Genomic DNA, 17,876 nt, shown 5'->3' on the forward strand with positions numbered 1-17,876 from the left:
ACTTTTAATCTAAATCAAGCAATTGGCCAAAGCAGGGAAATACAACCAAGATTTTAAGAGCTTAAATGGAAGAGATGACACACCAAGTTGCACAGAAAATCATATTATTCTCCCTCCAACCTCAGCTCTCAGATTAACTGCACCTCAGTTTGGGACAGTGACATTAAGTCGCTCTAATTCCTCACACACTGTTCGTACTACACACATGTGCCGTCACGAGAAGAGCTGAAGTAGGCTCCACTGCTGCATGGCCTTAGCAAAGGGACAGGGGAATATTTGAGAATTTGCAGTAGGGATTTAGCAGAAGATTACCTCCAAATCAAATGGCATGGCCTCTCTAATGTTACGGCAACCTGCTTACACACGGCACAGAGCTGATGTGCAGAAAGTGAGGGAGAAGAAGGGGGCAGGAGGGCTTGGAGTAACTTGAAATTAAGTTTTAGGAAAAAATGTAGGGTAAAAAATTGATAGCATGAAATAATGCATTAATAAAAAGTAAAACTAACATCCTCCACATTTGATTTGTTTGATCAGATCTTGTGGATGATCACTTCTTTATGTTATTTATTTGTATTCCGAGTATTAGTATTAGTATTAGTGGTAGTGGTAGTGGTAGTGGTAGTAGTAGTAGTAGTAGTAGTAGTAGTAGTAGTAGTAGTAGTAGTAGTAGTAGTAGTAGTGAACAAAAAATAAAATTAAAAAGAGTATAGTAACATTTATAGAAATGACACATGAACACACATTTATACACTTGCTGACATGAAGAACCAAAACTATCCCACTGTTTAGTCATTACTTTGGCCCCTTCCCATTTATACACTCAACATCCTCTCACAGGCAGCACTTTTCTTATTAACACTTGTTTTAGGTTGTTATTTTTTCATACAGGGAAAAAAATATGATTTAAAAGATGCCATTATCAGTGTTTTATTGCACAGAAATACCTTGAAAAGCATGTCAGTTTTGATTTTTCACAGATCTGATCTGTAACTTGGCCTGATGGTGTCACATAATTTCTTTATAGAGATAGATAAATTTAATGCCATACTGTGGAACCCTTCTATTGAAGCCAAGCAGATGGCAGACCCTGCTCTAGAAAAGGTGCACAGTACAATGACATAAACATGTAACAATAAATAAGGAATTCATATAGAGTCCTGACAATCCGACATGTCATTAGTCACAACATTTAGAAATATTACTGTGATCACTCTTTTCTACGTAATGCAGGTTTGAACAGAGTAAGCCTCAATTGTGGTTAATTTCGACAAAGAAATGCATGAGAAAACATAAGCCTAATAGGACTAAATAGGTTGGAATATATTCATACAACAGGCCTGTCATGAATCACAATAACAAATTTTGATGTGCGATATATTGCTTAAGTAAATATAGATGATAATATAATAATATAATATGATAATGAAACCAAACCATAAAAAGTATTCTAAGTGTTACAAAAATTGGAACACATGGCGACATGAGAAAATACACAAAACTACAGATAGTAAAACATGAGGCTGAGTACAGGCGAACCATATAAATATCATCATAGTACTGAAAAATAAGAAAAACCTTCCCACTAGTACAAAAAAAAAAAAAACTCACTAAAAATACTGATCCCCAAAATATTGCTTCATCTGTCATGTATTGAATAATAAGTCAATATAGTACTTAGTAGTATAGTGATATTATACTTTATATATTTGGGCAAAAGTTGTTAAAATTTCTTATAGCGTAAAATGGCCTAAACAACTTTCAAACTTCAACCTTTGATTTGCTGCCAAAAAAATCACACCCATTGCCAGATTCATGTGTGAATTCCAGCCAAAACAATTCTGAGTTTCAAATTCATGTTCAAAAGCCCTGGAGGGGATATCCAAAAAGTGTCTCTCCACATATGGCAACACTGGAACAATTACAAAGACAAACAGAAAAAGCACATTTCAAAAAACAATAGGCCCGATCACCTGAATTAGAAATGCCTGGGAACAATGAGAGTGTGACCTGAAAGAGTTATCTGAACATAGAGCGTGTTAAAATGAAAGAACATCAAAGTCTTGTGTTGTAGCCTGCAGTGCTGTGTTCTGAGTCCAATCAGAGTGACTGTTGATGACGAAGTGAAAATGATATCTGGCAAACACCCCTGATAATCCTATGCAGATAACCACAGTTGTCACAGAGCAAAAGAAATAGCAAAAATAAAGCTTAAATTTATGTAAAACTCTAAACCAAATGCCATAGGACAACCTAACCTAAGACTTCAATTTAAACAGTGTCCAGCCTTGGAATCTGAAGCATCATCTTTCAGTGTTGGAATGAGTACTTAATTTTGTTACTTAAGTAAAAATACAGGAGGAAAGAAATCACATACAAATAATCAAGTAAGTACTTTTACCTCTCACATAGATTTTGATAACTACGAACAATGTAATAAAGAACTGTGCTGATTTCACTGGAGAATGGAAATGTTTGAATTGACTTTACCTATAATACATTTTTCACTACTGCTTTCTTTCACAAGAGGAAAGATTGGGGCTTCAAGATTAATTGAAATCGAACAGAATATACCAACATTTTCTGATATACATGTGATTCTTGTAATCTATTTGTCAATTATTCTGGACGCATTTCTAATGTGAACTTTGAAAGCAATCTCATTATCAAAACATAAATTGCAGGCCTAACTAGGGCTGGGTATCATTAAGAAGTTGCCGATACGACACATACCAAGATACATAGGCCACGATACGATACAAATCTCAGTACAGTGCATTTTTTATTTGATATGATATATTTCAAATCGATTTGATATTTGATATGTTCAATAAAAAATAAAGGCTAAATCATGGCTGTGACATTAGGCTTTGTTAAACCGCTTCTTATGCAAAATTAATCTGAAACACCTATTTTAATCCTCGAAACAGTGAAAATGTCAAATGTGCTGTATAAATGAAAAGCAAGAAAACTGTAGCGCTGTTACAAAATAATTCAATAAAATATACCAAAAAATACTTCTGGCGATAATCGATACAACAGCCCATGATATCAATATTGTATCATCACATTAAACGATACAATATATTGATATTTCAGTATTTTTGCACACACCTAAACCTAAATGTAATTGCAATGCTTGTTAGAGAAATTGCAGTTAGATATTTTTCCCAAATCATTGAGAGCAAATAAAGACTCCAAGATAAGTACTACTTAAGTACTGTAAATGCTTACTTTTCTAAGTAAAAGTGAGTCTAGTGAGCTCCCCTTAACAAGAATAACTATGGCAATAATTACTATATTATCTTATCATCCCATATAGGAAAGCTGAAAAAATAAATTTTTGGGGTCCATATTTAGAGCGTATACATTTTCTTTGCACATCTTTGCGCTATTTTGTGTATGTTTGTTTGTTTTTTGTGTAGGTTGTCATTTTTCTGCTATAAGGTTGAAAGAATGAATTAATCACTACTATGACTCATTACAGTTGCAAATAGCAGTGGTTATGTCTGTTTTTTTGCTGCTCATGATAAAAACAAACAAACAAAAAAAACTGTACATTGTGGTTTAAATCTGCTCTTGGGTTATTGAGTCAGCATCACAAAATTTTCAATATTATCATTTATTGTCATCAAAATGTATTATCATGACAGGCCTAATCCTCCTTGATCCCATTAAACTACAAGTATATACAAGAAGGACAGGTGTGACAGATATAAATGAGCCTCACCTAAAGGAAAAGCAACAGAGATACAACAAAGCATAGCCACTTCTGTGAATTTTTGGTGCTTTTGTGTGCACAGTGTGTGTTTGAGATGACAGGCTCCACACCTCATGCTGTCTGGAGATGTGCAGTCAGGCTGACCACAGAGCACAGACCAGACCAGACAAGGCCAATTAGCCCCAAGCCATTCTGTTCACCTCACATCATCATCATCACAGGGGAGTCCAGCCGGCACACCCAGACCACAGATACCCTGTACTACAACCTGCGCATATGATCAAACAATGACCATGGGGAAATGGAAGGTTTGACTTTTTGTTTGTATGTCTAAAAATTTAAATGGCTGCGAGTTGGAGATATTTCCCACAGTTTTTGATGGACAGGAGGACACTGGACAAACTGCTCTCCATCGTGGACACTCCTGCTCACCACTGCACCAGACTATAGAGGGACAGATAATACTCCCTACACCTGTACAACAACTCACCCTTATGTAAAAGATAATACTCCCTACAACTGTACAATAATGGTAAATGGTCACATTTTTCTATAGCGCTTTTCCACCTTCAAGGCACTCAAAGCGCTTTACAACAAGGAACCACTCACCCATTCACACACCAGTGTACGCAGACACTTTGGCAAGGTGGGTTAAGTGTCTTGCCCAAGGACACAACAACAGCATTCATCTGTGGGAGCTGGAATCACACCAGCCAACCTGTGGGTCAGTAGATATGACCGCTCAATCTATGATGTTTTTTATGTCGAGAGCTGGAATCGAAACGCCAACCTTCAGATCAGTGGGCGAATGCTCTACCAACTGAGCTACTGCCGCCCTTTATGTAACAGATAATGCTCCCTACAACTGTACAACAACTCACCTTTATGGAACAGATAATACTCCCTACAACTGTACAACAACTCACCCTTATGTAACAGATAATGTTACAATGTCCTGTCAATCATCACATCATCTTTGCACTGTTTTCCTTATGATCTCTTGTATATAGCAGATTTTTTAAATTTATTATTTATTTCTATTTCATTTTATTTTTATTTATACATAATTATCCCCTATTTGACTTGAGTGTTAACTTCATAGTGTCTTGCTATTTTTGCTACTTATTTAGAATTTATTATTGCCATTTATATATTTTTTCTGTGATCTACCGTGTTCTAGTAATTTCCCTTGTGGATCAATTACGTTTGTCTAAGTCTAAGTTTAAGTCTAATTCAAGGCATTTTAGTCCCCCAAAAAATCAACTTTAGTGCAAAAAGCATTTTCTTCTCTGTTTGTGTGCATGTTGTGGGATTGCTGGAGGGGGGCAAGTCATGAAGAGATACATCAGCGCCTGAGGATTCACCGGGAGGCGGCACTGAGGTCACAGACAGAGCAAAAAGAGCCTATAGCAAAGATGGCTTCTGATTTACCACTTTGACATTGATAAGTTTTGACTTATTTAAACGTTGAATAATGTAAATCTTGACTTAGGTCAGGATGGATATTGTTAGTATTAATGTGAAAGATCTATTCTAATACTTTAGTGCATTGGTCTGTGCCTTCTTTGTCATTATTAGTAGTAGTTTGTACAACCATAGTTTGAAATGTATATTACTATATGTAAATATTTGTAAAGTTCTGTGATCAGTGTACATAAGAAACCACATCATTTCTGAAACTATGTCATGTCAAGTGGGTTAATATAACTTGTTCTTCTTCCCACTCCTTTTCGAGAAATGTGCTTTTCTGTTGTTTACAATGTATATGTAGTATGATTATTGTTTATCTCTTGGCACAAACTTGAAATAAAAAATGAATCAATCAATAAATAAATAATATATTTTTGTAAATGATCTATCATAATTAGACATCCACAGCCTTGTTGCAAAAGGACTGGCACATTTAGGGAACTCTGCTCTTTGCAATAAACTATTTTTATGTATGTGTTTTATGTAATTACTAATATGACCATGATATAACAGCTAGGGATGCACTGACACAATACTGCTATCAAATATTGATGCTGATATTGAACATTTTTGTAGATCGGATATCAGTTCCAAAATATCGGTTGAGTCGATATCCAATTTTGGTCTATAAACTGATGTAATACGGTGATTTACTGGACAATGTTGGCCCAGAATATTTTTCAAAGTTGTTCTGTAGTTACTTTAAAACATAAACAACATTTACAAAACTCCTTTAGATAAATTGTTGTTATTATTAAAGGGTTCCCTTTAAACGCAGCCGTGAGATGTTTTTAGAGGCAGCAGGAAACATGCCAACAAGGTAGGCAAAGTTTTTGCCAGGCCATCACATAACAGCGACCATGCCATAAAAACTATAAATTATAGTCATACTAGTTAAAAGAATTTGAGTACCAAGATTTTTGTGAGGAGGGAATTAATGGCTTGCCCTACATTGCCACCTGGTCTCAAGTAAATGCCTCGTCTGTTAAGTGATTGAAACAAATAAATGCCCCTGCTATTATTTGGTATTTTATGGTATTATTATCATTATTATCATTTTTTATTATTATTATTATTATTATACTTTCAGTCTCTGTCATGGTATCTGTTGCTGTCCAGGATTTACAGATACTTAAAGCCAAAGTACTGACATTAGTATCAGAGCAGTGCATCCCTAATAACAGCCAACTGATATCAGCCAACTGATCTCTATTCCCCATACTAAAGATTAGGTGTAATCACAGTGGACAGGTGTCTGTGTATTTGTCAGTCTCAATCCCAGCGTCTCTCTCTGTAGACACCAGTGACATAATCTGATTAGCATCTGTGGGCCAGTGTTTCAGTGGGGTTTATATAATTAAGTGTTTAATGGAGGGGGAAAAGTTCATCTCGCACAAAGACTCAGCACCATTTCCCCAAATCCCAGCTCATTTTACGGACGAGCAGAGACCCCCTCACCATCGCCATCCTGGCTCACCATCACAGCTGCCTACACCGCTGTTTTACCTTTTATCTTTCCCACACAGAGCCGCATTCAACACCAGTGTCAAAAGCCTTCTCATGTAGACGTAATTATCTTCATTTACAAAGCACAGTATAAAAAAACCTTTGATTTACATTCATACTGACTGAAGTAAAAGAAGCAATTTAAATAAACAACCCACTGAATGTCTTTGCCGAATATTACCCAGCCTCAGTCACGCGTCGATGTTCATTCATGAAAAAACAGCTTGACTTTTGTTAGCGACTGGCAGCATGTCGGATTCTACGAGAGAGAATGAGAATGAATGGATGAACAAAAGAGGTGCATCTTGGGAAATCCTCTGTGTCTGTGTGTGCTTGTGTGTTTGTGTGTGGTAAAAGACAAGAAAGCAGCAGAATGAAGCCACTTGACAGACTCTCTGATGTTTGGAGCAGACGGGAGCAAACACGGCAGAACACAGGAGGCACTTTGTAACTGTAAGTGGGGAATGTGAAAGTACATATTCCCTAACATGCACTGGCAACATGGCAATTATACCTTTATGAGTCTAAAATGGCTGTGGGTAATAATCTAGATTTTAATTGTATTTAATAACACAGAACACCACCAGGAAACTGCAAGGTAATTACAAGGGTGACCCACATTATGTATTGGATTTATTGGAGAGTAACCGACATGAGTGCAGAGCCAGGTGAAGTCAATGGACCTAAGGAAAAGACAAGGCTACAAATCAAATCTAGCAGCCCTGCCATGGCAACTGATGACTGCACACAAAATAGCAAAAACTTAAATTAAATTTTAAATTTATTCTAATTTTAAACCTTTTGCATAACAGTTATTCATCACTTTCCGTAACAGCATCATTAATCTCTTTTCATTCATCTCTTTTAAATTGGGTACTTCCCCTTTCAAACCTTGTGTATTTCTGAAATATTTGGATGTTTATAGTAAAGAAGAAATTCAGTTCTCAACTGGACAAAAGTTTCTCCTTTGCTATAGATCCCACCTGGACGACTGAGGGATTATACAAACCTTTGGATATATAGTATATTATGTGGTCTATATCATTATTGGGTTGACAATTCTGATCCAGGCATGCTTACATCACTCAGTCCCAGGCGGTTCTGGCAACACTAATGCAAGAGTGAATGAATACGGCCACAAAAGCTTTACAAGGAGAAGACAAACAGTTATAGATTTCTAGATGGATTCCCTGAAGACAGAAACAACTGCTTTCATGTTCCCTAATCATTTGCTGTGTCAAACCATTGTAATACACACATTTAGAGTACACGTCCATTGTGCTCAAAGTAGTCTTTGCAGTGTCATCGCTTTATGGAGAGTGCTGCTGCTCCCTACAGGCATGTTTGTAATTACAGCTGACATGAAAGGAGAAGGTGAGGAGACAAGGTGGCACCTAGAGGTGTCACACGCCTGCACCCACATTCACATTAGCATCACTCTGTCTGTGGGTTCACTGGTGCATAGTCCAAAAAATGCTAATACTGTGGGTTAGTATGATTAAGTACAAGTAGGGCTGGACGATTATGACAAAAATTGTCTAAATTTTTTGTATTACCAACGTTGGTACATTATGGTAAAAATATGGCAAAAAGTGCCTATGTCTGGATTAAAAGTGCACAGGCCTGCAACCTGTTTGTCTCCATGGAGATATTAAAGCTTTGATTTAAATAAACAGTCTGCTCTGGCATTTATTCAACTACAGATCAAATGAACTGCTCAAAAATATCTTTAAATTTTTTTTTTTACTGTGAGTGGGGTGACCTCTCCACAAATCTCACCAGTAATTTTCCATGGAGATTCTTAAGTTTATGGGCATACTATGGAACATTCTAGGCACATCTCCAAGGAGACAAGCAGTTAACACACCCTCCAACGGGGCAGTTTACACAGTGCACCTTTAAGATTCAGTTAGTGCACAATAATGTAGAAATATCACTTTACTATACCCCTATTTAAAATATTTACTGAATTCACTTAATTCAAATGAACACTGAGTTCTTTTTAGTTCTTTATTTCACTCAGCTCTTTTTGTAGTGGTAGCTATAGACAATGTTTAAATCCAGGCTACAAACGGTTCTGTTGAGCTGTAGATATAACTTTACGTTATTCCATACTCTACTCTCTACTCATCATGTTATGATGATTATTTATATTTTGACTTGTTTGCATTGTGGTTTTAAAGTCTTTCTTATTTCTTAAAGCACTTTGAATTACGTTGTGTACAAATTGTGCAACACAAATATGCTTGATATTCTAATTTAGCACATCCCCAAAACAACAATTGCAGTATTTACAGCAGATTTTCCAGAATATCTCCCACCTCTAAGTTCTTTATTTAAAATGTTAAAACAGATTTGTAACATTGAGAGGATTACATCATTGCTAATCCCTCATCATATTTTGATCACTACCTTTTACTTTTCATTTCGATTCTCACACCTGGATTTAGAGCAAAGGCAAGCATCCAGCGGAAGCCTTACTCTGGATCACCGAATATTCCACAAAGCCAAATCTCTGCTCTGCCCTCCCATGCTATGCTTTGGTGCAGCTCCTTCTTTCTTTATGCCACCCAACAAATTGTACCCCAAAAGAAGAGCACTGGCCGCAGATGAAGTGGAACAATTAATTTCACGCCTGTCCTCCCTGCCTCAAAAGCCCATTGGTCCGGGTCCCTATCTCCTGCCACTGGAGACATTTCCCTGTGGATTCTACATGCATTCACTTACATACTGACTAGACCAGAGGGGGAAGTATATGACTGCAAGTTTTACCACTATCAAATCAAAATCACATAAGTAGTCAATCACAAAGACAATTATTTATGAGCATAAATTCCTCTACAATGTTGTATGACATGTCTTAGAAAATACATTCTTAAATACACAGGATTCTGTGTTATTTTAGCAGTTAATATTTCGGTCTTATCTAAAATGTTAATTATGGATCTGCATAATGTTTCAAATGTGAATCTTGGACAGAGAGTAGTAAGTCATTTGTGAAAAGTTTTAATTTGAAGTTTTAATATGGATTATAAATGGCATGGCCCATATTACACTATTTTCTGGTCTTTTATAATATTTTTATCTCATCAAAACATACGTGGAGTTGTGTTTAGCGCATAAACCCTGCATATTTAGGCTGAGTTCTCAAACAGAAAACCCTCTGTTCAACCTTGTAACGTTATGTCGTAATACAGGAAGTGCTGCACTGTGCCAGTCTCTACTGAACAAAAGCTGAAAGGAGTTGTTAACATGAAAACTGCTGCTTCATTACATCACAAGGTGGAACAAACTATTTTGAAGTTTGGAGATATAAACAGACTAATAATAAAGACTTATTCAAGCATGTGTAAATGAAACAAAACACAACTCTAAGTCATGTTAGAATGTGTTGTGCTCATCTGAAAAAAAACCTAAAGCTCACAAAAGTCAATTTTGAGTAATATAGGACCTTTCATTTCAGACTTAGTAAAAAACAATCTTTTAGTTCAAAATGTAGACTAGCTTCAAAAAGTGAACGCTAATCTTGATTAAAAAGAGAAAAGACTATAATAGTCGCTCAATAGACACACTGCAATTTGTCATCTTTGAATATGGTATTGATCTCAGTGTGAAGATGTCCCAAAGCTGGATCAATGCATTTGAATGGAGAGGGAGTGGAGTGCACATGCCCCTATAATAACAGTGACAGACCGCTCTATCACAGACCATTGTGAATGTGACAAATAGTGTGGTGCAAGTCCAAGGAAACCCAAATGCATTGGTCATCGCTACAGCCGGACTGCTACAGTGGTGCGAAAATAGACAGAACATTTCATCAACATGTAAGGTAAACTTATTATGATGTGTTATGATGGGGTGACAATAGTGATAGTAGGGGTGTACAAAAATATTGAAATATCAATATATTGTATCATTTAATGTGATGATAAAGTATCAATATCGTGGGCTGCTGTATCGATATATCGCCAAGAGTATTTTTTTGGTATATTTTTCAAAATTAAGGAAGGAAATTGTTTATGCCACACAGCTGACATTTTCACGGTTCTGATGATTAAAATGGGTGCGTTTGATATTAACTTTGGACAAGAAATGGTTTAACAAAGACTTTTAATATCACAGCCATGATTTAGTCTTTTTTATTGAACTGTGTTGAATCAATTTAAAATATATATCGAATCAAAAGTGCACTGTATCAAGATATGTATTGTATAATTTTCTATGTATCGAGGTATGTATCGTATCTGCAACTTCTTAATGACACCCAGGCCTGTCATGACAACAAAATTTGAAATGCAATATATTGTAAATAAGTAAGTATAAGTAAATGTAGACAATAAAGGGCCATACTGAAATTAGTTTATGCCACTGATTCAATAAACCCAGATTTAAACCACAAAAACAATTCTAAATGCACAATATTGTTAAAAACCATGAACTACAATAAATAAATAATAAGCAGAATAAAACACTTTAGTACTTAGTTTGCAACCGCAATGAGTCATAGAAGTTATTAATTCAACCATTTACAGCTTAAATCTTACCATATAGCCAAAAAAAAAAACCAAAAAGTCCCCAGTGGTATCAAGAAAATACAGTACACACAATCAATTTTGACCCCCCCAAAAAATACTGTTCCATCCACATATTGAATGATAAATCAATATAGTAATTCTATATGTTGATTGGAATTCTATGTAAACACATATTTGTATGTGTGCAATACGTGTAAGTGCATTTTTTCTTGTACTGGGATTCATGAAGACATATTTTTAACAAATTCAGTTTAAGCATACTTCAAGTCGAGACACTCTCTCACAACATTTCTCATTTAAGATATAATTTAAAAGTGAGGAAGAGAATATAGGATTTTAGTTAATAAACATGCAGTAAAAAGAGCCTCAGTAAATGCAGTCCAATAACGAGAAAGTTGTCTGTATTATAGTATTATACAGAGTGTTATGTAGTATTATACAGATATACTGTATATTATGTGCATGCTGAGAAATGCACCTTATTAAATCTTTAAATAAACCTTCAGGTATGCTGGCACTACATATTATAACCACTTCTGTTACTGTGCTGCCCGCCAAAGAAAATCATCACCAATACAAATATAAAATGATTTGTACGTCTGCTTTAGCTATTCCAGTGATGGATCCAGTCAAATGATGTGTCTTCCTGAGGTATCATTTTAACACATTAAGGTTCGCTGTTTCTCTGTGTGTGACAGCAGAGGAAAAAGATTTTCAATAAGTTGGTTTGTTTTCATTTCATGAGATAAAATGTGTCATTAAATTAATAAGATGTTTTATTTTCCAACTCAAAAAGAAGTATTTTTGATACAAGCAATAGGGTTGTCAAAAATGTACATTGGTACTAACTAGGGGTGTAACGGTACATGCATTCATGCCAAACCTTTTCGGTACGGAGCGTTCAGTTAGATGCAGGGTTTGCATAAGTGAGTTTGCGCAATTTGTGCGTGTTTACATTCCACCACTACAGTACATGTGCAGCTACACGAAAGGCTCGGCTCTTTAATATTCACGAGGGATCTTGGCCGTGATTGGGGTGGCAGCGTTTCCCGCAGCGCTTTGTAGTTAGGTCGGCCACCTTGACAACAATTGCCCCCGTCTTGCCTATGTCCCTCTGAACAACGTGAATCCAACTGTACCGAAAATGAACTGGACCATGACCTTGAAACCGAGGTACGTACACTAAAACTTCTTATATAAAGTAAATAAATAAATCAACGAGAAATGTTGGTGTCATGACAACAGTAGGGGGTACTTTGTGTATTAATATTTTTTTGTTTTAATGTAGTAATTGTGTTTATTGCTCCATGGATAAAAATAAACACTTTCTATGTTCTAGCCTGTGGCACTGTAGCAAGATTGCAAGATAGCAAGATGTACAAGATTTACGCAATTGTACGGTAGATACAATTGCAGTGGTCTGTTCCATATAATACAGACATTACAACAAAACAAAACGTACTCAGTTAGCACTTCGACTTTAATCGCTTCCATAATGCTGTTACTGATTGAAATACTAAAACAGCTTTTATATGGTTACAAATAGCATAATGACTTTACAGTGAATGGATTTAATCTTGATCTGAGTGTGGCCATGTTCCAGTATAATTGAAACCACTTACCCTCCTCAAACACTATCTGCAGTAGCGCTGTGTGTATGTGTATGTGTGTGTGTGTGTGTGTGTATATGTGTGTCATTGGCGTGTGCCTTGGGGCTGCAGTTGAGAGGAACAGCAGACTAACAGCTGTAGTGTGTAGAGATGCAGGAGTTCACTGTCAGGCCTTTGTCGGGGGGACTGTGTTGGGCACGCACCATTTCCCTCCGTGCGCGGGGTGCCAGGGCCTGTTCTGCCTAATGGCCGCCATCGTTCACCGTCCTTGCCTGTCATACAGCACACCCCAACAATCGTCAAGACATAAAACTCTGGTAGGGAGTGCGTTGTGGGGTTAAGGTGGCATGCTTAAAGGTGCACTGTGTAACTTTTCTGGTATGGGGCCTGCCAATTACTTGTCTCCATGGAGACTGCTGTAGTATGGCATTAAACTTTTCAGTCACCAAACAAGTAGGAGACACCACCGGACCAATTTACAGAGAAAATCTATGAAGAGGTTATCCCTTTGACGATAACAATGCATGTTTTTAAAGGTAAATTTGAGCAATAAAAACACCAATAATTGAAGAAATGCATCATATAAATTTAATACAATATTATGGAACATTACAGGCAAAGCAATAACATCTCCATGGTAGCAGTCCCCCAACTGGAAAAGGTACGCAGTGCACCGTTAAACTCAAGGGGTCCATATTGTTTTTGTTTCAATCACACATGTATAGCACACAAATCCTGCTTATTTACACTGAATTTTTCTCTCAAACAAACACTTGATTCCATTTGTGATGTCATGTAATAATACAGGACGTGCTCCACTGTGTTTTTAAAATCCATACACCTTCACTAGAATCAAGCGAATAATTTCAGAAAAATTTGAGACAGAGACAGAGCATTTTGAGCTTTGTAGATGTAGACAGATAATAAAGGATTACTCAAACATGTGTGAATGAAACAAGAACAAGAACAAAAGCATATATACACTATTAAGATTATAACTTGGTTTGAAGCTCACAAGAGTCAATTATGAGTAATGTAGGATCTTTATGATTACTTAAACAGAATATGAAGATGTTTTTTTAAAGGAATAAGTACTGAATCATTAATAAATAAAAGCATATGTGTTGCCAGATAGTACTGTTTCATTTGATTGAGACAGTGCCTGATCAAGAATAAACATGATATATGATCTGTAAACACGCTGTTTTGTAGATGTTAGATAATTTCCATCTATTGTTCCACCTTCGTTCTCACTCTCATTCATACACCAACAAACATGGACTCTGGAGCCAAGGTGGTTGAAGTGTCTTTTTCTAAGGACACAACAACAGAACGCACAAGTCTAAGTGGGACTTATGGCACCTGGTATTCCTTTTTGGTTACGCAGAAATTATATTTTGAGTTTAGGTCTGTCAAATTCATCCATAGCCAAACAAGCAATAACAAGAGCAATGAGAGCTCCACATCATGGTTGCCAGATGCATACGTGTAAACTATCATGAAAGCCAGTGAAATTTCTCACATTACCTGGCAACTTATGAGACCACGAAGTGAAAGGAGGTAGTGAAAAAGGGATGGCAACACGCTCCACTAATTTGAATTTTGTCAATACAAGTTATACCAGTAAACGCAGCATATCACCTATATTACTTTAAAGTATGTTTGACTTTTCCATTGAAAAGTTAAGATGCAATACCTCACTGCACTCCTCTATATAGCCATAACTCAAGTGACTAAAAACATAATAGCATTGAGCAAGCCTAATCTGTCCATATGAAACTGATGAATAGTCCGCAGTCTATCTGGAGTTCCCTGCTTTCCGCTGGCTTCACCAAAGTCCTGAACATTTTTCATGCTTAGCAGCGCCCACAAAGAGACCTGCTGCTTCCCCATTCCACTCCATACACCCGCACACTGCTAAATTGATTTTAGCAGCAGCCGGCGTGAAAGTGGAAAGAGAGAGCAAAACATTGTGCTGGATGTTTAAAGGCAATATTCATCCCCGTCCCAAGAGAGGATTTATTATTAGGAATTTTGGGACCTGATCTAGCCAGTCCCAAAGCACACCTACTGTCTTAAAAGGGGGTGCTAGTGTAAAGACAATGTAAATATGCAGGTCTAAGATGACAAGGTCTACTACCTGCGGTCATCAGAGCTCTTTTTTTTTTGCAATATAAGAATACCATATTCTTCCCTGTACTAAAAATAAAATTGTCATTACTGTTTTGGTAATGATAATTTTGATGGTTTTGATCAGCCATGTGTCACACTTTGACCCAGAAGGAGTGCACTTGGCTAATGTGGTTGACCAGGCGACCCTAATTATCACCTTCACCTTTGTCACATTATCCTGAATATGATTTGTCCAGGAGCATTAGTACTAACTACTCAGGAAACATCAAACAGCTTTTTTTTTCTTGTATGGAAGTACATGAACTGTGTACATGGCGATCCTCAACCATAGGGAGCTCCACTCCTGACTCCTGACACTTATACTGCACATTTTGTTTCAGTAGTGAATACAATTATGCTAATGGTCATGAGTACCTATACCAGCCCACAGCCTCAGAAAGTGACACTTCCCAATCTTAATGCACAAGCGTGGACACAGTCCAGTTTGTTTAGCTCCTGCTGTGCGCCGTGAGGAAGATTGGGCTCTTCGGCTGCCGTACAGTCGGGAAATACTTTTGATTCTTATTTTAGTTTTTTTTCTTTTGAATTGATTAGCTGACATTAACTTGTGGTGTCAGATTTCCTCACATTCTCGCAGCCTTTCTGTAATCAGCTCAATTTAATTTCGTGACCAAATTATTCCCATTATGCCGCTTTGGGTAGTCTATAAAGTTAGTCATAGGTAGGCTACTATCAGAACTGTAGATAACTGCACAGAGCCGTGGAGCGACCGGACTCTGACCGAGATCAGCGTGCACATTCATTGTCAGCTCGGGGATGTGACACTAGAGCAGATGCACGTCTTGTACATTCTGCTCTCTTGGCAGCAGCGGTCAGTAGAGCTTTGTACAGCGGCTCAAGAGACATTTAGTGCACATGAGCCCTGCTCTGTACAGACCTGCACATCCTGCTCTGGGCGCTCATGGTGCAGGGCAAATGCAGGTCGTGCAATCACCCTTCTCATGTGTTAATGGTTTAATCCATGTCTGTGCGCAAAGCACAGACACAGCAACAATAACATCAGAAACATTTCTATGACAATAAACTTATCCCATAATTTGTAAGACATCCACCTGTGTGGGACCAAATGCAGTGGACACTCGTGAGACGAGAATGTGAGAGGCCAGCAGTAGCAGCAGTGGAAACTCGTACCTCAGGTGAGTCTATGGTAGCGGACTGACGGGACAGGCGAGAGTGCACAGCACAGCTGTGGTTATAGAAGTAACATAAGACCAGTTATCACCACCAAGAGTGAAGTGAATGACAATGTAAAACAAAAATCTTCAAAAAGATCTATATGCACAATGCACCAAACCACATAAAGTCGCTGTTACAAAACAATTATAACAACAACAACAACAATGTATTCCTAAATATACACACGTGACTCTACAAACAAGTGCAACCCTTCTCATGCAGAACTATTCGACCTGAACTTGCCAAATTAGCTTGTCGTGCAAAGTAATAAAACTCACATTTTTCCAGCCTAACACTCTCTGCAGCACTAAAGAAAGCTCCTTTGTTTCTGGACGTGACATCAGCAATCAATAGAGTTCAATAGTGAGTCACACAGATTCATGTTTAAGTAGCTATTAGTCAGTGTCTAAGTGCAGCTTTCCTCTGGTGTGAATGAAGCAATAAACACACAGAAGGAGAAGGCTCCAAGTGTCATTCTGACCTGCTTTTAACTGCCCCATATCTCACTTTTAATATGTAACGATTCTGACATAAAATCCTAATTGCATCAGAGGCTGTTCAGTGTATGATAAGAAAAACCCATTCTCCTTGTGTTTGGACATTGCAGTTAAGATTAACATGGACTTTGTCATTGTAGCACTCAGAATTTGAAATATTTTTTCAATTCTACTACAAATGTCTCAAGTAGGGATGTACTGATATCACTACTGGTATTGGATATCGGTGATGATACAGGAAATTTAACTGGATTGGATATGGGTCCCATGATATCTGTTCAGTCATATGATATCCTGGTTGGGCCTTTAATTTGATGTAATAAGACTATTTGCCTGCTAATATAGGTCTAGGACTTACTTTGCACAAAGCTGTTCAGTAGTTGTAGGATAAATAACAGTTACATAACACAATTGGATCAAATCTGTAATAATTTGGGGGAAAAATGCCATTCTCAGTGCCTACATTAGTACTGGTTAATATCATGTATATCAAAGGAGATTTAAAGCTTCACTGTGTAACTTTTTGCTTGGGGATGTGTTACCTGCTTCTTTCTTTGGATATGTCATTGCTCTGCTTCAGACATTAAACAGCTCTACCTTACATGTACTGAATTACAGGTGCTTTTATAGCTCAAAAATACCAAGAAAAATAGGCATTTTGCCTGTGAGCGGGGTCGCCTCTCCACAGATCTGACCTGTAATTTGGGCCTTGTTTGGTCTCCATGATGATAGAAAGTTTTAATACCATACTGTGAAACATTCCAGATAAAGCAAAAACATCTCCATGAAGAAAAGCATTTGAACCTTCTACCAGAAAAGATCTTGATGCATCAGTGCATCACCAGTTTTAACAACACTAGATCACTGCAGTGCAAAGCTGGGGCCCTTCTCCAGATTTTGAGCCAAGATCTTGGTCAGGCATACCTCACTTCTCCACAACAGCTGTGTCACGTAGACTAACCCGGTGTTTGTACAGCAGAGGTGATATAGACGGTGAAGGTAAAGGTCAGGGCAAGGAGCTGTATAGTCCCACTGAGCAGGACTTGGCAGCAGACTCACAGTTTTTCGCTGGTGCAAATGGGGCATAGTGACAAAAAGTGCGTGTATATACATCAGGTTTGTGTGGACCAAAAATGCATGACCCGGGACATACTTTGAAGAGGATATAGAG

At 37.4% G+C, this 17,876-nt stretch overlaps 1 protein-coding gene across 1 annotated transcript in view; it reads right to left on the minus strand.

The window, feature by feature from the left end:
- Positions 1-17,876, minus strand: part of cacna2d3a (calcium channel, voltage-dependent, alpha 2/delta subunit 3a) — a 117,515-nt gene that overhangs the window by 87,955 nt on the left and 11,684 nt on the right. The window lies entirely within an intron of this gene.

The sequence above is a fragment of the Boleophthalmus pectinirostris genome, unplaced genomic scaffold (genome assembly GCF_026225935.1).
Source record: "Boleophthalmus pectinirostris isolate CB_2022bp ecotype Guang Dong unplaced genomic scaffold, ASM2622593v1 HiC_scaffold_8, whole genome shotgun sequence".
Taxonomy (NCBI): Eukaryota; Metazoa; Chordata; class Actinopteri; order Gobiiformes; family Gobiidae; genus Boleophthalmus; species Boleophthalmus pectinirostris.